Below are 26085 nucleotides of genomic sequence, written 5' to 3' on the forward strand. Positions count from 1 at the left end.
CTAAAGTCATCATCTAGTAAGTAGTAAAGCCCGAACTTGAATCCAACCAGTTTAATAGGGTTCAAGCTCATAACTACAAGTTTAAATAACATGTGTAGAAGTGCCTGGCCCGTAGCCACAGATTTCTCAAAAGCTACTTGAATGTGAACTGTCCACAGGGCCCAATACTGGACTTTGACTTACTTATTTCCAAAGTTTGTGGATTCAATCAATAATAATAATAATAAAAATGGCTGGTGGAATGAACTCATGGTTAGGTTTTGGGAGATTTTCCAGTTATCTACTCCTGTATAACACACCGCCTTGAAACCTAGTGGCTTAAACTGTTTGCTATTATCTCTCATGGTTCTGTGGGTTTGACGGGGCTCAGCCGAGTGGTTCTGGCTTGAGGTCTCTCCTGGGATTACAGTCAGAGGGCAATGAGGCTCACCTGGGCCGGGCAACCAGGATGGCTTCTTCACTCGAGAGACTGGCTGGCTACAACAGCCGGAAGCCGCTCAGGCATCTCTCTTGCCACATGGCATCTCCATGTGATTAGTTCTTACAGCTTGACTCAAGCTAGCAGGATTTCTTACATGGTGTCGGGCTTCATCCAGGGCAAGCATTCCAAAAGGCCCAGGCTGAAGCTTTGGAGGTCACATGACATAGCCTTGGAAATCACATGCCATCACTTTGGTGCATTGAGTACTGGAAGGTATAGCTCATTGGTTCGGGGAGAGGACATCTTTAGAGACTAGTTACCACTGGAGCAAGACTGAATCATGAAGGTCCCAAGGGCTTCAGTCTCTCTGGCAGGACTGTGAATCAAGATCTACTCAGGAGTCTAGAGTCAAGTGTTAATACGGAGGTAAACTACTTCTTCTTCTTCTTCTTCTTCTTCTTCTTCTTCTTCTTCTTCTTCTTCTTCTTCTTCTTCTTTTTAAGATTTTATTTATTTATTTGGGAGAGAGAGAGAGCAACAGAGGGGTGAAGGGCAGAAGGACAAGCAGACTCCCCATTGAGCAGGGACCCCGATGCAGGACTTGATCCCGGGAGTCCGGGATCATGACCTGAGCTGAAGGCAGACGCTTAACCAACTGAGCCACCCAGGTGCCCTGGAGATAAACTTCTGAATGAGGAGAACTGACATTTCTTGGACCCATAATGTCTCAGGCTTCCTCAAGCTCCTCCAAAGAACTGGAGTTTGTCTAAATTTGGGCCCTGGAAATTTTGATTCCTGGTTCTTCCAGAGCCAAATCCCCTACATTTGACTCAAGTCTTTATTGAGTCCCTCCGACGTGCCCTGTCCTGTGCAATAATGCTCACTAATACTTTTGAGTGCTTGTTCCTGACACTCTTCTTCTTCTTCTTTTTAAGATTTTTTTAATTTATTTTTTTTGACAGAGAGACCCACAGCAAGAGAGGGAACACAAGCAGGGGGAGTGGGAGAGGGAGAACAGACTTCCCACAGAGCAGAGAGCCCGATGGGGGGCTCAATCCCAGGACCCTGGGACCATGACCTGGGCCAAAGGCAGACGCCTAATGACTGAGCCACCCAGGCGCCCCGATTCCTGATGCTCTTCTAAGTGCTTACACCTTATTGTTATTGTTGGATATAACTCTCAGAATGATCCTACATGGTAGGCACTTCCATTATCCCTATTTTCTACACGGGAAAAAAATGAGTCACAGAGAATTTAAGCAACTGGCCTAAGTTCCTGTAATTAGCAGGTAAAATCAGGATTTGGACTCAGGTCTGACTCCAGAGCACTATGCCATCTATGTCCTGCCCTGTGAGACAGACCTGAGGCACAGGACATTGTTTCTGCCTTCAAGGAAACTGAATCCAAAAGAGAAAAGAAGACTTGAAATATTTTGTAAAAGTTTTGTTAAATCTTCATTTAGGAAGCAATTCTGTTATATTTTGCCAGTTAGTGGAAAAGGATCTACCTCTCTGTAGTAATGGTAGGATATAGATTTCGGTCCACAAGAATTCGTCCTGAATTATCCATCAGAACCAGGAGAGATGTTTCAAGTGAGATGTCATAATTGAAAAGCCTTTATCTGACTGGACAAAAGTGGGTCACTAGTTGGATCAGTTAGCATAACAAGTCACACGAAAAGGCAGTGGCTTAAAACACATGTGTTTGCTCAGGAGTCTATGGTTTAGCAATTTGAACTGGGAATAACTAGGCTGTTCTTCTGTTGGTCTCAGCTGAGCTCACTCATGTATTCACAGTCAGCTGATGGACGATAGTCTCACTCACTAGTCTGGTGTGTGGTTGGCTGTTGGCTGGGCTGACAGAGGTAACTGATTCTGTCTCATCATCCAGCAGGCTACGTAGGGCTTGTTAACATAGGTTTGGTCACAGGGGTTTCAAGAGTAGCAAGAGAAGGAAATCCCTAATGCCTTCATTTGCATCGCATTTGCCAATGTCCCCTTGACCAAAGAAAGTCACGTGACCAAGTCCGGATTCAGAAAGGAGAGAAATAGACTCAACCTCTTGACGGAAGGAGTCGTAAAGTCATATTGAGAAGGGGCATGAGTATAGAGATGAGGGAAATTGGTGGCTACTTTTGTATCTATCATACTGGTTTTCCTGAAGTCAAAAGATACTTGCAGGTAAGCAGAATAATGGCGCCCCCTCCAAAGATGCCCACATTCTAGTCCCATAATCTATGACTGTGATGTTCCCCTACATGGGAAAAGAGACTCTGCAGACTAATTAAACCACTCATTTAAATAGCAAATAATTATTTATTTGAAGATTAAAACTATTTTACTAAAATAAATTATTAATTTAAATATCTTCAGATGGACAGGGTATCCTGAGTTATCTGGGTGCACCTGATGTAACAACAAAGGTGTTCTGAGGGAAAAATGTAGGCAGGAGAGTCCGATTAGAGGAGATGAGAATCCAGAAGCAGAGGTCAGAGCGAAGTGGTTGTTGGCTTTGAAGATGGAAAAGAGCTCTGAAGCAAGGGAGGCGGGGGCAGCCTCTGGAAGCTGGAAAAGGCAAAGAACGGGTTTTCCCCTAGAGCCCTCAGCAAGAACACAGCCCTGCCAACACCTTGATTTTTTAGCCCAGTGAGACTTCTGACCCTCAGAACTATAACATAATAAATTTGTATTGTTTAGGCCATTAAATTTGCTGTCATGTCCCAGCCTCAACAGGAAATGGACACAACACCTTACAGCCATCTGACCTTTATGTCAAGATCAATACCTGTTTTGTGATTAGTCAAAGGCAGGTAATCACATCCCTTTTATTAGAACAAAGACAAGGCCTTTTAATCTTTATTTTTTAAGATTTTATTTATTTATTTATCTCAGAGAGAGAGAGAGAGAGAGAGAGAGAGTGCGCACAAGCAGGGGGAGTGGCATGCTCCCCACTGAGCAGGGAGCCCGATTCGGGGCTCGATCCCAGGATCCTGGGATCATGACCTGAGTCGAAGGCAGGCGCTTAACCGACTGAGCCACCCAGGCATCCCGACAAGGTCTTTTTAAACACTCACTTCTGAAAGTCCTCAAATCCTAGAATAGAAACACACCCTGGGAATGCTGCCTTCTTAAAACTCATTCAAGGGCAAGTGGGAAGAAGTGTTTTGACAAATCTGCAGATCGTTAAACCAGTTAGGATGAGCAGAGAGGAAGAAGTGTTTTTGAGAAAGGTACCATATTATGTTTATGAGCTGCTTTCCTTAAAGATCTTGATATTTTAGGACTATTTTACTATTTGTATAATAATTTTAATAACAATTTTTTTCAAAGGAATAATGGAGTCTAAAAGGCTTAGACCATTATCAAGTTTCCATCACTCACCTGCTGGCTACACATCTTAATTGCTGGCAAAGTCCCTGAGAGGAAATAAGAAGCTTCTCTCTCAATAATGCCGAATCAATAGTGACAGCCATGTCACACACAATAAACAGAGAACAAAGTGAGATGCCCCATCATCCCAAATGAGAGTGCATGGAAGTATCCCTCTCACCAGTGGGAATGCACTGGTAATTCATCATTCATCACAGGGAAAATCATGGGTGAGAGATGGAGGTGGCCTCTCTAGTGAGGATGAGTGGCAGGCTGTCCCCATCGGTATGACTTCTTACTACTGCACCCCAATTTCTGCTTAAGACCTCAGTCAGCAGATCAGAACGTGAAAGATGCTTTTGCTTCAGGGGTAAGTCAACAGGGTAACAGAAAGTTGTAGCCATATCAGGCTCTTTGAATGGAAGCAATTTCAAAGAACTGAAAACCAACCCCTTATTTTCCAGATGGAGAAACTAAAGCCCGGAGAGAAGTGACTTGTCCCAGATCAGCCAGCAAGTGGGAACAGGACGGGAATTAGAACTCACATTTCTTGGGCCACCCCTTAAGAAAAAAGTACAGAAGGGGAGGGAGAAGAAAAAGGTAGACATGGGGGAGAAAGAAGGGCCTGAGGGAGAAAAAGGAAGAGGGGAAGGGAGAAATGCACTGTGAAAGTCAAAGCAGCAAGAATTCTCTAGAACCGTAGATCCTGATGCCGTCTGAGGACTAGTTACAACAGTGTCATCTGGTAAAATAAATGAAAATAAAATATCTCCTAAAATAGAATGTGAGGGAGGGGAAGGACAAGGTTAAAAATAAAAGTAATGTTATAATAAAATAAGATAAAATGATGGGCACCCACGCCTATCCCGCATGTTTGTTTACATGGAAAGACTGAGTGAAATCAAAGACGTAAATGTGCCGGTGAACTGTAAATCCTCTAAAAAACCCAAACCTCAGGCTGTCTGACCTCAGGCAGGTCCCTTCTCCTCACTGGGCCTCTGTTGACTGAACTGTAAAATGAGAGGGTTGAACCGAAGGAGAGACAACGCTCTCTGAGAGCAGCTGGTGGCGGCAAGAACTGAACTTGTCGGGACCAAAGAGAAAGAAAACATGATGTTTCTGTTCAAGCAACTCCTTCAGTCCATTTCCCACATTACCTTCATCTACTCGAGCAAACTTCAGCGGAAGATTGAGCCAGGACATTTGAGCAACAAATCGCTTTTGCCCTAGTTGTCCGGATGCTCTGGGGGCATTCTACCTCTGTCCTGGTCCAGTGGGCTCTGCCTACCACACCAGGCCAGAGTCCCTGAGTCACGAGATGGCACCTCGTACCCTGCTGCTCAGCAGCCGTGGGCCGGTAGGGCCAGGCTAGGCAGGCAAACTCCATTTCTGGCTCATCAGTGACTCATTTTCAGAAGTCATCCCTCGGGGAGCTTGTTAAAAGGCCATTGGCATCCCCAGGAGTGGGGCTCAATTTGCCTTTATGAATGAACTGCTCCAGAAAAATCAATGAACATGTCATTCAGGTCAAGTAAACAAATGGGTTTTCTCCTTGGGGCCTGGTGTAGGGACGTCTGAGCCTCCCCACGGGCAGGGGGGTTCCGAGAAGCTGCTCTGTCTGGGCCGAACCCTGGCTTCAGGTCAGCACCCTTTGTGGGGCCTTGGCTCCCACTGAACTCCTGCCCGCCCTACCTCCACTTCCTCGTCCCCAACCCACCTCGAGGGACCCATGCCCAAAGACACGGGAGTAGAAGCAGCTTCCCGGTATTTTATGGCTGGGAAAGATCCTACATAAAAACCTTTCTCAGGGCACCTGCGTGGCTCAGTCAGTTAAGCGTCTGCCTTTGGCTCAGGTCATGATCCCTCAAACAACTGAATAAAATCTTTAAAAAACAAACAAAACACCTTTCTCACCTTTTGCACTTCCAGTGTTCCTCTTCCTTGCTCATTGATTCAGGGGACATTTATTAAGCACCTACTATGTGCCCAGTCATGTATATGCTAGAGGCAGGGACTTGATGACACATAAGACATGGGCCAGGTCTCTAAAGGTCTCACATTCTGTGCAGTGGTTCCTTCTGCCACAGAATCACCAGACCAGCTTTCTAAACACACAAATCCCCAGAGGATCCATGTGTGATGCAGAGAATATCCACTCATGGCCGTCTAACTCCTATTTCACTTTTCACAACAGGTTGTGCTGTCCTTATAAAATTTCCATATATATATATATATTTTTAAGTAGGCTCCATGCCCAGTGTGGAGTCCAACATAGGCCTTGAACTCACAACCCTGAGACAAGACCTGAGCTGAAATCAAGAGTCGGATGCTTAACCGACTGAGACACCCAGGCGCCCCTCAAATTTCTATTCTTCCAAAACCGATCTTTTGCTTCTAAACATGTGAAAGGTAGACTTCATAAAAATTCCACAACCTTTACTTTTTACTGACACCACACTAGAAGTGTGTTTATAGATTCACGAAGCTTCCATGACATTGTAAGTTCTTCCTGCGTTGGCATCTGACAGAGGATTTAGAACCAAATACTGAGCTCATTTTAGGAAAGTGAACCAGCAGTTTCTCTGTGGAGAGAAGGTTTCCACTTACCAGAAGACCATGCCCTCCCACCCCCACAAGGGAAGGGAGCTCCTCTGGTGTCTGAGGCTCTGTCTTCATCACATGGACTTTGGTGAGGGAGCTCTTTCTGCCATGTTATCATCAAAATAAGGTTTCTCACTGTTAGCCATACACAACGCATCCAGAGAATGATGAACATTAAAAAAAGGGAAGTATTTTTCCAGATCCTTGAGGCCTTCTGGGCACACATTTAGAACTCTAGAGGTGAATTCTTGACAACATGGATCGGTTATAAAGCAAAATCCTTCCGCAATATGAAGTTTTAAAGCTAAAGAAATGTATTCATCTTTTTTTTTTTTTCTCAAGGCGAATCAAGATTAAGTTAAAAAATAATCAATTCTGGACAACCAGACTTTTTGGGACAAATGCCCAAGGATTTATTACCTCAAAATGGTGAGACACAGTAAGGGAGTCAGAGAGAATATCCTGACGGTTCTAACTGTTCTGAGAGCCGGTCATCTTTCTGCCGAGTTTCACAAAACAGCCATATATATTATTGTAAAAATTGCCCTGTTTGGCTAAGCAAATTGAAGTTGGGTTCCTGTGGCCACCTGCAACCAAAACAGCCCTAACGGAGACCCGGAAGGATTCTAAAACATTGTCTCAGGATAACTGGGCTGCTTTTGGTGGCAACTGACTGAACAAAAACTTTATGAGGTTTCACGCTATGAGGACAACACTTAGCAGGTTATCACTTAACAGGAAGTCTGTTGTGATTGTTGATTATACAAGGTGCAATGACATCATCAGGGACCTTGGTGCTTTTCATTCTTGCTCGGCCAACCTCAAGCCTTTTGTCCTAGGTGGGCCTTCTTGCACAAGAGGGCTGCCACAGCTACAGTCCTTACGCACGCGCATCCGCTGTGGGCAGGAAGGAGGCTTTCTCTGCACCTGTCATTTCGCTTTCCCAGAAGTCACCTCGGTCAATGTCGTCTCAGGTCCCGTTGGCTAGAATTGGGTCACATGACCACGTATAGCTGCAAGAGAGGCTAGAGAAGTGACCAGCTGTCGTTTTCAGCGTCTGAGGGAGAAGCGGTCCGCTCCTGAAGCAAGCAGGAAGCGTGGCTGCAGACAGACCAGCATTGGTAGACACCACTCTGCACTCTCCCTCTCACCTCTTAATCGCGGCTGCGAGGTAAGGGGAAGGTACACACCGGACAAATAAGAGTCCTCGTGAGTAATTCCTTCAAGGGAAGCGTTCCACACAACATGTCTGCGTCGGTGTGCCCGGTGGCTGTGTTTTTGGAACTACACAGGAGTGCCTCTGCTGTGAAGCAGGATGCTCTTTTGAACGGTTATCTGAGAGGTTTTGGTTTCTGGTGTTTCCTTCTTTCCACCCCTTGACACTTCCCTGCGGTTGGCTGGACTTTTCTCTTCATTGCCTCAGGGAAGGGGTGACACAACAGAAATGCGGAGAGAGAAAGGATGGATTCTTGGCTTTGAATTTCAAAAACTTAGACTAGAAATGACTCCCAGGGCTGGGGAAAAAAATTAGAGGTTGGTGGCGAGTGGGGCAAGGGGCAGGCCCTGGAGAGACCATGTGGATGTGAGAGGACTCAGGGCCAGCCTCCACCCCTGAGGGAACTGTGTGCTGCAGACCCCAGGGAGCTGAGCGGAGCCGAGCTCACACCTGCAGATGGCCCAGTGTCCGTGAGCCCACCGTGGCTGCAGCGGTGTCCCATGAGGTCTTCCCATGGGCAGCAACAGGAGCCTTGCCCACTGACCAGCCCGTGGGAAGGTGCCCGTCTGTGTCCTTGGGAGCCGCCCCTTTTCACATTCCAAGACATTCAAGTCCCCACACATAGGGCTTGGTGGGGGCAAAGTGGGGTGAAAGGCAAGCCCCAGGCCCTGTTCTTGTCCCCAGAACCAGCTTGTGATCAGCCCCCGAGCTGGGAATGCAGCTACTCCTGCTATGATGGTGAAGTGGAAGGGCTGCTGGTGTCAGGACGTCAGGAAGCGCTCACAGCGGCATGGTGCAGCTTAGCATCGACCCAGAGAAGGGTGAGCCCGCCCCCCACCCTTTCCAGTTTCCTCACCCGCCCTGCCCTGGAGTTGGACCCCATGACAGCATCCCTGGTGCTACCTGTCAGCACTTCTGGGAGCCTCAACAGACCCCTGTTTGAAGAACATTGTTCTGATGGATGAAGCCTCACATGTCTGTGGGTTTGGTTTTATTTTGAGGAGCTCAAGTTCGTATTCCTCTGTTACAGTGTTGGAACCCATTTCGGTTTGGTGATAGGGAAACTGAGGCCCACTGGGCATACTAATTGAGTTCTTGTGATGTGTCAGCTCTCTGCTGACGTCCTTTATGTATGTTACTTGGACGTATGTGACTTTGCTTAACTCTTAGCAGTCCTATGAGCCAATGTTGTTCCTAATTCCATTTTATGGATGGGGCAGCTGAGACTCGGAGACGTTCAGCCACATTCCCCAGGGCACAACGCTGAGTGGCAGAGCTGGGATTTCCTACCCAACTGCCCCTCCCCCCCCCCCCCCAGCTCCTGGATGTTTTGGCGATCTCTCAGTAAAACGACTTGCCCAAGGTCACACTGTAACCCAGGCGTGTGAGGGGAGGAGAGATAGGAGCGGAGACCTGACTCCTAACTCTTCGTCTGGGCTCCGTAGCATTGCCTGGGCCTTCCGCTCTCACTTGCGAAGAGCCAGTGGGAACTGAGCAGGGAGCAGAGAGGAGGGAACAGGGCTCCGTGGTGTGTAAGCCACACTCTGGCCCCTCTGTCGCAGACGGAAGTCTAGGTGGCAGGAGGCAGCACGGGCCCTTCCCGCCTCCCCTGCCCTGCTCAGCTGACCCGGGGGAAGGGCTCCCACCGCAAACACCCCACTGTTTACTTGCCCCTGTGGAGGGTGAGAGGCGTCGGGGGGCCCAGAGAGGGACACGGCCGTGCCAGCCATCACCTGGAATACATTACAGCCGCTGTGACTAATTAAACTTTGATTTCCTCAAATTTCGATCTTCTTGGAAATTCCTTCCGAGCCCGATGGTATTCAAGGCTGTGGCAGAACATAAATACCAGCAGAGCCACGGGGGCCTCTGGGCAGCCCATTCTCCATCTGTCTCCCTCTCTCTCCCTCTCTCTCTCTCTCTCTCTCCCTCTCCATTTCTTCCCGAGGCCTCACAAGAGAATCCTCCTAGATGATCTCCAAACCACAGCCCCAGGAGCTGAATTGGGGTTTCCACCTAAGTGAAAAAAATGCTCCTTCTGTTCTTCTGATCGGAGGCAAGGATGTGGTGGTGGGGACGCCAGCGTCCTCCACCCCCTGGTGGGGGCGCCCTGCAGGCATCAGAACAGCCATCTGGGGGGCCTGTGTCCTGGGGTTCCCACCTGTGGCTTGCCCTGAGGACGCCTAAGGTGGCCCAGTGTCCTTGGCCGGCCGGCTGGGCAGGGAGACCCAGAGAGGGACGCAGCCGGGGCCAGCGGGCGGGCACGTAGCTCACAAGAGGCACAGCTGAGGGACTTGCTGTGGCTGCTTCCGGGTGTGGGCGCTTGGGCTTCGGGAGGTGTGCAGGCCGCCCCCCGCCCCGTCTGTGCGTGAGAGTCGGGCTAAGGCCGACGGCCGCCATTCACCGTGCATCTCTCGTGTGCCAAGCCCTGTGCTGAGCCACTTACATAAGAGCAAAGATCCCCACCCTGGTCTGTTTGAAGCCAGCAGCTACGTTTTTACTGGCACGTCATGAGGTCTTTCCATCTTGAAAATGCTTTGTGTCTTCTACCAAGGTAGGGCTTGGTGTGGAGTGGAAGGGAACGGCATGCCGTTGCTCTGGACACCTTGATTTTGGTCCATTCTTCTTTCTTTTTAAAAGATTAAAGAGATTTTAAGGTTTTCTTTCATAATTTAAAAGCATCAACAAAATACTTGTTTCATATAGAAAAATTGGAACATACGAGTAAGTGAGAGATGAAAATAAACATCCGTAATCCCCCCAACCAGAAACCACATGTGTTCTCATCCTGGCGAGTGTTCTTTCGGGTCGTGTGCGTGTGTGCGCTTCTCTGTGCACTTGACAACTATTCACGGAGCGAGTGCCGTGGAGATGCCCATGTGGTGGAAGAGGCGGTGGGTGCGTGGTGTGCGGCCCATGCACCCTGGGACGACACTGCCCGGGTTGGATCCCAGCCCTCCCACGGGCTAGACATGACCTTGGCCAGCTTCTTAACCTCATGAGCCTTCATTTCTTCATCCGCAATATGGATGCAACAGCCGTATCTGCCTTGTAGGGTTGTCAAGAGGATTCAATGGGGCGCTGTGCGGAAAACACTCAGCACGGGGTCTGGTACGTGGTAAGCACTCCGCACATGTCAGCTGTGACTCTTGGTACCAGGCTGCAAACCAAAATAGGCCTCTGACTGCATGAGCCCTTGGTCTAGCAGGGGGGCGAGGACACGCTAATCAAATGATCACATGAGCAAATACGAAGTTGCTGCAATGGTGAGCGGGACCCAGAGCTATGAGAGGCTGCATCCAGAGGACTGATCTGGGCAGGGCAATCCTGAGTGCTGCATGCAAAGGTGACACCTGATCTGAGACCTGAAGGATGTGGAGGGGTGAGTTAGGCCTGGTCAGGAGGGAAGAGCATTGCTGGCGAGAGAGCAGCCAAGGCCTGTGGACGGAGCACGGTGGCCAGTATGGGCCCAGAGGAAGGCCAGTGGGGCTGGGGCGGAGCGTGAGGGGAGCGTGAGGGGAGCGTGAGGGAAGCGTGAAGGGAGCGTGAGGGGAGCGTGAGGGGAGCGTGAGGGGAGCGTGCTAAGAAGCCAGAGCAGAGAGGTTGGCAGGGCCTGGACTCAGGCCTCACTGAGCACTTGAGGAGTTTTGCATTTATCCTGAGAGCAGCAGGGAGCCATTGAAAGATTTAAAGCAGGGGTGTGTAATATGATCTGATTGATTTTTAAAAGATCCCTTTGGCTGCCTGATGGAGAAGACATTGGCAGGAGAGGCCAGAGGAGGGGAGGGCCCAGGATCATCCTTGGCTGCCACTCTGGGCTTTGCAGTTTAGAGGGCTCTACACTTGCCCTCCCTTGGTCTGTGCCTCTCCCCATGGAGGGAGGGTGGAGAGTCTGTGGGCCCAGGGCACTTGTCTCCCAGGGCCTCTCCCCCAGTTCTCCCTGCCAGGAGCCTGATTCCAAGGCTGTGGGGGCCTCTTCCTCAGGCCAGTCCCCTTACGGGAAGACCCCACTGCTAGTGTACACACCTCAGGCCTTAGGGTGACAGAAGAGAGGTCATGTGCAAGGGGGTGGCTGCAGCCTCCACACCCTGCCCTTATCATGGGATGTAGTGGGGCTGGCAATGGGGGGCAGGGGGCAGTAGGGACCCATGGCCTCCGTTTGTACTCTGGGCAGGGCCCGGCCTGTAGGGGCAACCCCACCATTGCCACCCTTCAGGAGAGAAGTGGCTGGACTCAAGAGGTGTTTGGGACATGAAATCTCTGGGAGCTGGTGACAGACAAGGGAGATGGGGCCGAGGGGTGGGCTTTGGCTTGCACACCTGGGGGCCCTGAGGGACCTCACAGAGAGGACCTGGCTTGGGTGGAGGGGAGATTCTGAGTTGGATTTGCACATGTTGAAGTGAGGATCTCTTGGGACAATTAAAAGATGTCAGATAGGCAAATCTCCCTCTCTCTTTCTCTCTCTCCACACACACACACACACACACACACACACACACACACGAAACTAAAATTCATTCCACTTATGACTGGTTTTCTTGGAATAATGTATTGGAAAGCTCTGAGCCCAAGGAGCTTTGTCTCCACCTGAAGCCTTGTGTTGTTATTCTACCCTCAGTCATTGACACCTTAGTATGAATTAGTGGCTCAGTGCCCTTCCAATTTGATTCCTGTCTGAAAGCAGTTTCTGTCTGGGGTAATCTAGGAGCTTATGCCCTGTGTCACTGGGGAGGCCCTCATGAATGGCCGAGGACCAGCCCGGCTCATCTTGCCATCCCCTCCTCCATGGGCAGAAAGCCCGGCTGTGGCTCTGGCTCCCAGGCCTGATGGTCAAGCCCCACCTAAGCTCCCTCGATCCCCTCCAGGCCTCTGGCCCTGGTGCCCATTCCTACTTCTCAGCCTCAGGGTGCCTGGGCTCCACATCTCTCAGCAGCTCCCTCCTAGCTCATTCGGTTGACCAGTAGCTGCCTTTCCCCAAACTGTTCTGGCTGTGACCGTATCTGCCTCCCACAGTCTGCAGCCACATAGCTCTGAGCTGGGGCCTGTGACCTCTTCTGCTACCCCCAGGCTGGGAGGGAGACGGCGGCACCCTCACACTTCACTGAGCCTGGCCCTACTTGTACATCTGGGCCCACGGATGAGGCCATCAGGCAGGGCTGGCTCCAGCTGGCTCCATGGCCCAGCAGTGGAGCTGCTAGCTTCCTCTCCCCTCTCCCTGATCAAACAACCACATGTGGGCTGAGCTTATCCAGCTTCCCCCGGGGCAGGGAGCCGGCGGGGGAGATGCAACGCAGCTGGCCACGATTATTCTGGATGCTGAGTGTGGGCTGCTGTCCTTTGGGAGTGGGGCTGCCAGCTCACCTTGGCTTCACCCCTCTCCTCTCAGAGCGCCTTGGGCCTGGAACTAGTGGAGGGAGCCACAGGGAAGGGGGAAAGGAGGAGCCCACCTTTCTCCCCTCACTAAATCCGAAGGACAGAGCTGCATCCTGAGTGGGCTCTGAGGTCTTACTGGCCAGGGGACCTTGGACTTTCCAGGCAGGGAGGGAGGGGCCTTCAGAATCAGAAAATGCTAGGCTCAGAGGGGTGGTGACTGGCCCAAGTTCCCCTGGCAGCTGAGGGGGTCTCCAACTCAGATCATCTAAACCCTGATTCCCCATCCAGGACCCTTCCTATCTCATTTTAAAGGCCCTAATTTATTCGTTTGTCAACAGGTATGGACTGCATGCCTCCTGTGTGCTCATTCTAGGGCTGGGTGCTATTCCACAGAGAAAGCCCCTGTTTCCACGGGGTGCACATCTGGGGAGAGAGAGAATGAGCAATGAACAGATAAGAGAAGCCTTTAGTACAGTGCCTGGCACCCAGGAGCTGCTCTAGAAATATGTGTTGAAGGGTAGCTTAAGTGTTCCGAAGAAAACTGGGCAACGTAGCATGGTGGAGGGTGGCAGGATGTTACAGGTGGAACGTTTGTATGTCCTGAAATTCATGTGTTGAAATCCTAACCCCCCATGTGACGGTATTAGGAGGTAGGGAATTTGGGCGGTGATTCGATCCCGAGGGTGGATCGTTGAGCACCCTTTGAAAAAGGGCCCCCAGGGAGCTCTCCCGCCCCTCCTGCCATGTGAGGGCACACCAAGAAGCAGGCAGTCTGCAGCCTGGAAGAGGGCCTTCATCAAGAACCTGACCACGCAGGTACCGTAATCTCAAACTCCGGCCTCCAGGGCTGCAAGAAATCAATCTCTGTTGTTTATAAGCCGCTCAGTCAATGGTAATTTGTCATAGCAGCCCAAACTCCTGCAGATGACTGCATTCAGGTGGTCGAGGAAGTATTCTCAGCAGAAGTGACATTTGAGAATGATAGGATGGACTCAGTCACGGGAAAATTTGGGGCCAAAGGGTTCCACAGACAGTCACAGCCAGTGCAAAGGCCCTGAAGTTGGAATGAGGTCAATGACACTGGAGCAGAGTGAATGGGAGGCAGGGTTGGGGAGGAGTTCAGAGAGATCGATGGAGGCCAGATCAGGCAGGTCTTGGTAAGGAGATGGCAGGATGATCTCCCCGGGGCTCCATAGCTGGTCGGTTCCAGGCCGACCTCCCAAATGGATGAGGCCCTTGGAGGAACCCCATACCTCTGTAGCCCAAGGCAGCTTCTTTCCTGTCTTGTTCTTTGGAGAAGAGGAAGGCAGCCCGGTGTTTCGCAGTGCCAGGGCCTGTGGGTGTGGGGACTGGAGTTGTGGTCTGACTGGTTATGTGACCTTGAGTCAGTCCCCCCTCCTCTCTTATCGGAAGTGAGAGAATTGGGCTCTCATCTCTGCAGACGGCACATGGCGGGGGGAGAGGGGAAGGAGACCAAACAAAGCTCAAAGTGATTAAACAGGTGTCTGGCTGGGCTTGCCCCTGATTGCATCCAAAGCCATGCAGGAGGTTTTCGGGTCGGGGATGCTTGGGCCTGTTTGTGACAGCACCGTTGTCCTCAATGTTCACGGTGCCTTAGGGCTGGGAATGGAAGGTTCCTGCAGTACAGGCTAATGGACAGCAGAGGGCACCAACTGAATGGCCAGGGATCCTGGGAAGGAGGAAGTAGTTGGTCTGGGGTTGGTACATAATGGTTGGTGGCTACCAAAGATTTCACTTTCAGAATAATCAGTGACATCTGGTATGTATCCACGTGGATTCATTTAACAAAGACCCACTGTATGCCACTCTATGCTGAGCAATGTATTAGGTTTCAAGGAAACAGAGTATGATGTGGGTCAGGAACAGGAATTAGCTTTTATCTTGAACGTTAGTTTGCTTTGATTGGAGCACGATGCCTGGCACATGGTGTTAAGAAAAATTCCGAGGCTGCATCTTGATTAAGGGGAGTAGAATGCTGTGATTATTTAGCAATGTCTGGAAAGGTGAGCCGAAAGAAGGGGCAGGATGAATGTCAGGTCTTTGCTGTCTCTTCTCTAACGCAACCTCATTATTGGACAATTAAGTAAATCAAGACTCAGAGATGCCAGGTCATGCAGATGGCAAGTGGCAGAGTTAACAGAAGGTACCTCGTGTAATTGGGTAGCCTTGTTTCTGGAGCTGAAGAAGTTGCATCGCCAGGCCTGCAGGGACTCTCTCGACATTGGTGCCACCACCAGTGATCATTGTGGTAACCGGAATGCTCAATGGGGAAGGGCACCTGCTGTGTTGCCCACTGGGTACTGCTATGATACTGGCTGCTTACAGGGCCAATCTGGTGGCCAGTAGGGCAGGACGGACCATTCCAGAGTCCACCAGAGGGCCCGAGCTGCAGGCTTGACCCAGGCCACTGGACTGGGGACCCCATGTTCATTCCACAGCACCCCATGCCTGCTGAGTTTCCACGGACTTCAGATGGAAGGAGGGCACGGGGCTGGGCCCTGTGGTGGGAGGAATGGAGGTACCGAGTCAGAGTTTTTATGTAAGGCATTTACTGCCTATTGGTGGGGACGCAAACACGAGGCAGAAGGAGAAAGAGCTAAGCAGAGGCCCCAGCAGCACTGGGACACGGGAGGGGCAGTCAGTTCTCACCAGGGGAGGCCTGGGGAGGCCTCACGAAGGAGGTGCTAAAATGGTAAATGTTAAAATAAGTTATGTATTTTTAAGAAGCCATATTTATTGCAGACAATTTGAAAGATAAAACATAAAAAATAAAATTATAAGAAGCCTGTAATCAATCTCATTATACAAAAATAATTACTATCAACATCTTAACCATGAATTTACACATAAATACGTGTGTATATATGTTCAGATTTTCTTTTTTTTTTTTTAATCACCTAGTGTGATGGTGCTCAAAGTGTGATCCTCGACTGGAAGCCTCCCCTGGGAACTTGTTAGAAATGCAAGTTCCTGCCCCCTCATCAGAGACTCTGTGGGTGGGGCCCAGCAGCCATTTGAATAGGCCTTCCAGGTGATTCTGATGCTGGCTCGAGTTTGAGAACCACTGACTTCGTGTATTACGTGTGACTTTCCTTTGTCATGAAATATTCTTTGGCAATTTGATGTTTAATGCTGGAGTGCTCTCTTATTGTAGTGACTTGATTAATTCCCTGAACCAGTGCTGTGGTGACGTCTCAGGCGTGCCTGTGGCCGGGTGTCCAGCGGGCCTTGTGGAGGTGGTGGCCTTTGAGCTGGGCCAGGACCAGAGGCAAGGGGGTCACTGCTGGCAAGACTGGGGGCTGTCTCTGGTCTGCGACGGCCTTTGGCCAGGAGCGGCCAGAGCTGTCCCTCCCCCACCACCCCCTCCCCGGAGTGGCCCGGGCAGAGCAGGAAGCAAGTGGTGAAGCTGTCAACATCAATTGGAAGGGACTGAGACGAAAGGAGTCCAGATTTCCTGGGGCCCATGGTCTGTGCCGCAAAACAGAGAGAAGCCACACTGTCAGGCCCAGCCCGAGGAGAGAGAAGTCGCTAATAAAACGGCTTTGGTGCATGACCTTGCCGGCCTCAGCTTGGGTTTGTTTTTGTTTTCTTGTGTGTTGGTTTTCCCTCTGTGTGTGGAGAAACGTTGGAGCTCCCGTCTGTCTTAGAATGTCCAACTCTGCCTGCCCGAATAGCCACTGTGAATCCGGCCTTTGTCCTCTCTCCTGACACAAGCTCCCCGTTTCAAAGTTGGGCCTCTATAGGTTCTCCATGGGCCCCCACCTTTAACAGCTCTGCCCCAGAATGCCTCGGCCCCAGCTTCTCGAGGCTTTACCATCCAATTTTTGTCTTTGGCTCAGCTCTCAGGTTAAGCAGATACAGAGAGAAGCTTCTGGAAACTAAGGGGCAGCTCCCACCAACCCAGATTAATCGAGATGATGAGTGAATGGACAAGGAGTGATCTGTGAGCTGATGCCAACACCCCCACCCCAACAACCTAGCAGTGGATGGGGGGGTCCCCATGATCCTGACAGCCAGCGGGAAGTTAGTCTCACCTTGAACCCCAGAGCACTGCAGCAGGGCCGGACTTTGGGTGGGAGCTGCAGAGAAGGTCGAGGCTGACGCAGCCCCTGCCTCTGAATGGGAAGCCCAGGCCGGCACCCTGGTCCTGCCTTTCTCCTGCTCAGTAAACTTGTTGTGGCTCCCTAGCCAAGGAAAATCCCAAAGTCCTAGCCTGGCCTCGAGGACCCCTCTTCCTGTGGCCCAAGATCTCTCCAGCTGTACCTCCTAGAATAGTGCCCGCTAAATATTGGCAGAATGAATGAGCACACGAATGAATGAGCGAATGAATGCCTCACTCTCTAGCCAGGCAGCTCACTCCTTACGTTAGGCTTGATGCATGTTCTGTACTTCTGTCCTCTCCTCAGCTCACCCACACTCTGCCAGTGCTTCAGGGCCTGGTCTGCAAGGGATGCTCCCTAAAGGCTCGACAAGGGAAGTGTCAGTGCAGGATGAATAAAAAGGTAGACTTATGTTCCAGATGCCTGATGAGGTTATCTCCACCCCCTCGTGGTCTGCGTGTGCTGATTGCCTCTCAGGGCCCGTGTGGCTTTGTTCGCACCTGCATCCAAAGCTCTGCATGTGTGTCGGGGGGTGGGGCAGTTTCTTTGTACCCCCAGCAGAGTCCAGGGCTGTGCCTGGCTCAGACCAGGGTCAGGAAGCGGGCAGGAGAGGGACCGCCTGCTGCAGCCCACTCCTGACGGGTCGGACTCGGTCCATAAGTGACATTCTCTTCCCATTTAAACGGGGAAGAGAATGTCCTTTTTTGGGTTGTAAATATTTATCACCAAATTTTACTCACTCTGATTCCCGAAAGGTTGAGCAGAAAAGACATGTAAACACTAGAAACATTAATTCAAGGCCAAAAGAAGAGAAACAGTGAATGGAACTGAGGAAATGATTGTTCCAGAAAATCTGGTGGAACCCCAGTTTGTCCCTGAGCTTCCTGGCCATTTCACTGAGACCCAGAGAGAGAGAATAACAAATGCCACGTGCCAGGCACCAACTCATTGGACCCTGATGAGAGCCCTGTCCCACAACTGCCACTCTATCGCCATTCCACAGATGGGGAAACGGAGGCACAAAGAGGTGAAGTAATTTTCTGAGTTCCCACACCTGTGTCTCAAAGCTGGGCTCTTAGCCACTGCCCTATCCCGCCGTTCTCTAAATGAGAAGAAGGAAAGAGGAAACGCTAAGGACCCATCCATCTCCGAGTATTTCTGGAGTCTCTGCTGGATCCAGCGCACAAGCAGGGCCAGGGACAGGCTCTCTCCAGGGTTCCAGCTAAGGTGTGGTTGCCTCACGGTGGCTCAGTATGTTTCTTCTCTCAAGTAACTTCCGCATAGGAACCACAGCCTGAACTCAAAAGGGTGGCGATGGTGGCATTTCAGGTGCTAAGAGGGGAGCATGTTTCAGGCTCGTCCAGCCGCACTATGGGGAAGGTTTCCTCCTCAGTTGAGGCTGACGCCAGCTCCCCCGGCCTCTGGTGGCTGTGGGCTTCTTGGCAGAGGCTGCCGAGTCCCAGCCTCAGGAGAGGGTTGGTGTTCAGAGAACTCTGTCCAGGAAAAAGCAAACCCATTTCTTGAAGAGTTGCAACAATAAGGAGCTGTCAAGCTTTGACCTGTCAAGAAGATACAAGAAACTGCGTTGAGACATGAGAATGTTCTCAGGAAGCCCCGGAGTCTGATCTCATGGGATCTTTAGCCTCTTTTGAAGGAGCGCAGTTGTGACCTCTGATCCTGGCTTGGCCATCCCTCACCACCTTCGTGGCTCCCTTGGTGGCAGCCACTGCTTATCAGTCCTAGGTGGGTCTGCCCAGTGCCCTGCTCCCCCACCTTTACCAAGAGGCTCAGTGGGTCACTGGATTTGGGGCTTGGATGGGACCTTGGCTGTCCCCTGTGGGGTATGTAGCAGGGGATGCAGGCCACCCTTCAAGGCAGGACGACCTGATTCTGATCCCAGCTCCTCTCTCCGTGGAACCTTAGATACATATCTTCAAACTTGGGGAAATCTCAGTCATGATGTCTTTACATTTATTTTCTGCCCCATGCTCAGCGATTTTTCCTCCTTGGACTTCAATTACACATACCTTAGACAGTTTGGTATTGTCCCAAAGATCGTTGAGGCTCTATTCACTTTTCTCCAGTCTTTTTGTCTCCCTGTTCTTCGTATTGAGTAATTCCTATTGTTCTGATTTCAAGGTCAGAGTCAGATCCTTTCTTCTTCCATTCTAATCTGCTTGTAAGCCCGCCTGGTGAATTTTTCATTTCAGTTATTACACTTTTCAGTTCTAGAACTTCTGTTTGGTCTTTTAAAAATTAGTTTTACGAGACCAGTGCTCTAACCCCTGAGCTACGGAGCCCCTAAAAATTAGTTTTAATTTCTCTGCTGAGTTTGGGTTATGTTTTCCTGTTTCTTTGCACGTCTGATAATTTTTGACTGCATACTATGGATGATTCTTTGTTAGAGACTCTGTATTCTTTTATCTTCTTCCGAAGGTTCTTGCTTTGTGTTTGATTAGGTGGTTTAATAACTGGCCTATCACCTTGAACTTGTGTGGACTTGGTTTTACACTTGCTTGGGGTAGACTTGGGAAGCCAAAGGGTTTTTTCAAGGCCCTCTAATGTGCTGGGACTTAACCTCCAATTCGTTCTTCCCTGTGACTCTTGTCCTGGCTTGTTTTAAGTTTTGGCTGAGAGGGTCTAGAGTGGCGCCACTCAAAGGCAGGATTTCTCATCCTTGGCACTATTGACATTTTGGACTGGCAATTCTCTGTTGTGGGGCCCACCCTGTGCATCGTAAGGAATGTTTAGCAGCATCCCTGGTCTCTACCCACCTGATGTCAGTAGCAGCATCCCTGGGTCTCTACCCCATAGTCATGACCATCAAACATGTGTCTGGGGGCACCTGGGTAGCTCAGTTAGTTAAGCATCCAATTCTCAATTTTGGCTCAGGTCAGGATCTCAGGGTTGGGAGATCGAGTCCCATGTCGGGTTCTGTGCTGGCCATAGAGCCTGCTTAAGATCCTCTCTCTCTCCCTCTGCCCCTCCCCACCCGCAAAAAAAAAAAAAAAGTTTCCAGATGTTGCCAAATGTCCTCAGGGTTGGGGGGGGTGCAAAATCACTCCTGGTTAAGAACCATTGCTCTAGTGGGTAGTCTTACTTTAAGATATTTGGAAAGAACCTCCCATTAATAAAGTGTCTCAAGTACATTTTGACATTCTTCTCAAATAAGGTTATACACCCACCACGACAGGGCCCTTGACTGGGCTGAGAGAAGAACCCGTGTCCCATTTGTGTACCTCACTGCCGAAGTATGCTACAAATTAATATGCATTAAAACAAATCTGGGAGCAATCTTGGGAATATCGCAAATTACAGTATAATTCTCAGGGTGTTAAATTTGCTATATGTAAATATTTTAAATAGACCTTGACATTCGCAACTTTGTGTTGGCATCTTTCTCTACTTTTAGACATGATTAGCCTTCCACGATGGAAATGACTGGGGCCTCCACTGTCTGTGGGGGTCGGTGTATATTCTCTCCCTGGTCTCCTTGGTCTGTGTTCCAGCATGTTCTGCTGATGGTTTCTTGCAGTCTTTCCAAGGAGATGTCTCTACTCCTCCCCTTCCCCCTCCAGTCTCTCTCCTCTTTCCCACAGGAAGAGCCCAGGGCCCAGTGTCAGGTGAGACAGGGTCCTGGTGGGAGAGGGGGTGGGCTCTGGTGAGCTTGTGGGGCTGGTGCCGCGGGAGGCTGCAGAGAGAACTTTCTTCAGGCCTGCTCTGGGCTGAGGTGTTAGCAGGATATTTGGAGGAAGAAGGAAGTAGTTTGGCTTGCTGGGGCTTAACCTAAACCACACTGGTTTTCTCTACATGGCTTCTTGGCAACTTAGAGACCCAATATGGTTAAAAAGAAATGGCAGCCCAAGATAAGTGAGGACACCACAGGACAATACTAGGGTGCTTTACATGCATACAGATCCTCTGGCCCCAGAAGAACCTCCAAAGTGACCCCACAGCAGCTGTTGTCACCCCTGAGAAAGGATAAGCAGGGAGGCATTAGAAGGCTGGTGGGGGCGGGGAGGAGGAGGGGTGGGGGCCTCTGTATCATTTTCAAAAAAGGGAAGTAGGCGGATTCTGGGAAATCACTGACCAACCATGAGGCCTGCCTTGTGCTGCTGTAATGTTCTCGAACAGACCCGAGAACGGCAGCCGGAAGTGATGACTGCTGGGGACAAAAGCCTTGTCCTACTAACTTGATTTTCCTCGTGCTCTGACGAGCAGGCGACGTGTTAGCACGAGCAGGTGGAGCATGACCCAACAACCTCCCAAACGTTGTGCCGGGGGGGTCCGCCTCACCGGGAGCCCTTCCTTCCTGGGTCCCGAGGCTCCCGCCATAGCCCGGTTTGTGTTACCTCCTTATGCTCCTTTCTTCTTCTCACTTCTGGTGACTCTGGGCCTTCATCCTGTTGTTCTTTGCACCTGCAATACTGGTCCCCTCGGGTGTTTCCTAGCCAACTCCTCCTCCTCCGTCCGGACTCAGTTGAAAGATTACTCCTCCGGGGAGGCCTCGGCTCTGCCTGCTCAGGGTCCTTCTTGTGTTCTGACTCAGCCCCTGGTGAGGGTTGGTTCCATGTCCGGCCCGACTGTGAGCTCAAGCGTCTGTTTTGAATGTAGGGGTGTGTGGAGGGCACGTAGCAGGTACACGAGGAATCTGTGTGGGAGTAAAATGAAGTCTTTAGAGCTTAGCTTGGCTCATGTCCTGAGATGTGGTCGAAAGACCCGTGGGTTGCTAACCTGGAAAAGAGAAGGTTCAGAGGAAGGCTGTCATGTAGAAGACAGGCTTTAGAGTTACAGACGTTGTTAAAAAGAGCAGAACCGGGGCCTTCAGGTAGAAGTCAGAGGGAGGCAGGTTTTTGCTTACTCTAAGTGAAACCCATTTGTGCCAGAGACTGCTGGTTACCTATTCCTTCGTTAGTAACAGAACCCCAGTTTTGCTCAGGGTATCCCTGTGTCATTAGAAGGTCACATTTTCACTCTGTCTTGTAGCTAGGTGTGACCATGTCACTAAGTCTGTGGCCAGTGGGAGTTGTTGGGTGGGACTTCGGGAAAGGCTCTTAAAGAGGGATCAGACAGTGGGCACATGCCATTTTTACCCTTCCCCTCCTTCCTTCTTCACATCTAGAATTGCAGACCTGATGGCTGGAGCATCAACAGCTGTTTTGGAACAGGAAGATGAGCATGGAAGCCACGTGTGGAGGATAATGGAGCGGAAAGAAGGATCTGGAGGTATTAAGGACGTCGCAGAACTACCACACCCACTCTGCCTTTCCTTTAGTTAAGGCATGGTCACTGGGTTTCTCAATGTGCGTTCAAATCCAGTCTTAACTGGTACACCAAATCTTCCCCTCCACCCCTCTATTTTTGGTGCATTTAGGGAAAAGGCCATTTGATTTCACCCATCCTGCCTCTCTCTGCTCTGTGGCCTTAGACATCCCTGCTACTACCTGCTCCTGACCCTCTCTGCCCCGCTCTGGATCCTCCACCTTCGTCCTCATGAAGCTGCTCCAGCCCAAGATTGCTGTGTACGGCAGGCATTTCCTGAAGGTCGGGGGGCAGCAGGGACCATTGCAGCACAGAGCAGGGACCAGTTTCAAAAGCAATGTCAGATACCATGTTTCTAGAAATGTCTTGGCCACACCCTACCAGCCGAGATGTCTTGCTTGCGATACTCTTCCTTTGATCCCCAAAGAAACTGTGTTTCTCCTGCTTCTCTCCCCCCTCATCTCCAGCTGCTAGCCAGTGGGCCCCACCTTCGGTTCCCCTCCCATGCAGAGCAGGTAGGGCCTGGGCCACCTCTGTACAGAGCCACTGGCTCCTGGTCTTCATCCATATATGGTAGTATATGAAATTATACCTTTTCTTTAATCTTGGATCAAATTTTTAGATAAGGTCCCTTCCCTCTGATCAAAGCAAACCCTAGGGCTAGGAAGTTGGGGCTGTTTCTTTGTAGATGTACAGAATCAGCATGTCCCACGTGGGGGCCAGGAATTCATATTTTTAATAAGTACCCTGGGTGAGGGTGGAGGGGTGCAGGTACCTGAAGCCCGGAGAGGGACAACAACTAGCTGAAGGTGACCCGCAAAACCTGAAGTAGCAGATCTCAGATCTGCTAGAGCCTCTTCCCGGACCCCTAAACTACCCTGGGCTGCAGCTTGGACTCCGGGTTTCAAGTCATCCTGTGAGATCCCAGCAGGCCCGCCTGCCAGCAGATCCACATCGGCTTCCTCGGCCTGCTGGCTGACTCCACAGCAGGCCTCCAGCACTCCGGAGTTTAGCCTAGGAGCATCAGAAACTCAGGAGCTCATCCAGGTCCCCTCCGAGTGTGGAAGCCACTGTCCTCCTGTGGCGATGGAGGGTACATGGAGGTTACCCTGGCCCAGAGGGGAAACTGAGGCACAAAGAAGGAGACCGGCCTTTATCATCATTTGCAGTGTGCTTCAGTTTGAAAAGTCCGTGGTGCAGGGCCAGTAAGGTGCACAGGATGGGAGGGTATGATCTGTTACTCTTTCTGTTCATGTGAAGGAACGAAACCTAAAGGAGAGTTGAAGCTTACTGGATGGAAAAATAATAGAAGTGTATTTCCATTTGTTACAGCTTCTCTCTGGTAGAGGAGTTGTAGTGGGGTTTGTGTTCCTTTATTTTCCAAGCTTTCACACAGGCACACCTCATTTTATTGTGCTGGCTTTATTGCACTTGCAGGTTCTATGGTGTTTTTTGTTTTGTTTTGTTTCATTTTGTTTTGTTTTTACAGATTGAAGGTCAGTGGTAACCCTGCGTAGAGCAAGGCTGTTGGCACCATTTTTTCCAGAAGCATTTGCTCACGTCCCTGTGTCACATTTTGTTAATTCTCACAGTATTTCCAAGTTTTTCATTATCATTTTATTTGCTCTGGTGATCAGTGGTCAGTGGTTTCTTGAGACGGAATCTACTCCTGGTGAAGACGCTGTGAAGATTGTTGAAATAACAACAAAGGATTTCGAATAGTATAGAAACTGAGTTGATAAATTAGGGGCAGGTTTGAGAGGATTGATTCCAGTCTGAAAGAAGTTCTCTTGCGGGTAACATGCTATCAAACAGCATCGCATGTTCCAGAGGAATCGCTGGGGAAAGGAAGAGTCAGCCCATCAATGAGGCAAATTTGATTGTTGTCTCATTTTAAGAAATTGCCCCAGGGGCGCCTGAGTGCTCAGTCAGTGAAGTGTCTGCCTTCGGCCCAGGTCATGATCTCAGGGTCCTGGGATCGAGCCCTGTGGTGGGCTCCCTGCTCAGCGGGGAGTCTGCTTCTCCCTCTGCCTCTGCTCCCCGCCCCCCCGCTCGTGCTCTCTTTCTCTCTCTCTCAAACAAATAAATAAAATCTTAAAAAACAAAAGAAATTGCCCCAGCCACCCCAACCTGCAGCACCCACCATCCTGATCAGTCAGCAGCCATCAACATCAAGGCAAGACCCTCCACTAGGAAAAAGGTTACAACTTGCTGAAAGCTCAGGTGATGATTAGCATCTTTTAGCAATAAAGTATTTTTAATTAAGCTATGTACATTTTTTTAGACATATTGCCGTTGCACACTTAGTAGATCACAGTACAGTGTAAACATAACTTTTGTATGCATCGGGAATCCAAAAAATTCGTTTGATGTGCTTTATTGTGATACTTGTTTTATTGCCATGGTCTGGAACCGAACCTGCAATATCTCCGAGGGGTGCCTGTATTACTAATAACGAGTTATATTTGTATTTAGGGTTAAGGGGAGAAAATTCTGTCCAGGGCCAACAGGAATACTGGGGGAGCTGTGCTTCAGACACTTCATGTCCCCTCTCCTGCTTTGTGGCTGGCACGGGTGGCCGTCCCTCTGCCATCCCTCTGGGGCAGGTGGGCTGGTCGGGTTCCTGCCTGTCTCCTGGAATCCCAAGGAGGCCCTGCCCCCCCGGGGACACTGGTACTTGCCGGCGCCTCTGCGCTGACATTTGAGATTGGGGTTGCAAGGGTTTTGCTTATTGGATTTGGGCATGGACCATCTGGCCTTTTGGATCCGAGCGTGCCCAGCTGTGGATGGACACACTTCTGATTACGGGCAGATACACGGGGAGCTGGATCTAGCTCAGGAAACAGCTACAGGTGTGGGCCACCTCTGGCTGGAGCACATGAGGGCTCTACCACCCAGGTGTGTTCGGCATTACGGTCACTCATGCTTAAAGGCTTGAGGCTAATTCTCCCCATCCCACCCCGCAGTCAGAGTCAACATGGAGACCCGCAGGCTAAGGGGTTGGGGGGTTGGTGTTCTCTTTGTGTCTGAGCAATGCTGGGCAAGTCACTTCACCTCTCTGAGCCCCTGTCTCCTCGCCATTGAGGTCATAGGGCAGAGGACACTGATTGCTGAGCCGCTTCTATGGCCGACATTCTGGGATTCTGTTTGGCCTCTGGCGGGTCGTGCTAATAGCTGGAGCCCCAGGGAAATGTGGGAGTGTTCCTGAACAGAATTACATCTATCCCGATGGACAGACCCTGATGGGAGTTGGGCGGAGGGACAGGGGGACCCCAGCTGTGCCGACAGTCAAACCTTTTAATCATGGCTCTTCGGGGTGGTGTAGGGGTGGTGATGGGGCAGGGCTCTGTGGATGAACTCGGGCAGTTGTGATCCCCAGAACGTTGATTTTTAAAGAATCCGAACTTCAGAGCTCGGGTTTGGACCGCACTGAATGGGCCTCACAGGGAGTGACTGTAGCACGGCGAGCAGGTTCCCTTCCCTCCTTGGGCCTTGCCCCACATCTGTTCAGAGAAGGGCTGGACTTCTAGGTCTCCTAAGATCTCCCCAAGCTCGGCTGCCCACAGGCCTTACACGTGACACTGGCCAGACCCCCGCAGTCGCCGTCGTGGCTGCCATCTTTCGAGAAGGGGCGATGTGCCAGGCACTCAGCACCTGCCTGGCCTCGGGGCCCCATATCCAGAGACGGAGACCGAGGCTCAGGGAGGTGAAGCCACTCGCTA

This window comes from Eumetopias jubatus, unplaced genomic scaffold (assembly GCF_037043125.1).
Source record: "Eumetopias jubatus isolate StellerSeaLion01/CBP00866 unplaced genomic scaffold, mEumJub1_p1.0 scaffold_4, whole genome shotgun sequence".
NCBI classification, from domain to species: Eukaryota; Metazoa; Chordata; class Mammalia; order Carnivora; family Otariidae; genus Eumetopias; species Eumetopias jubatus.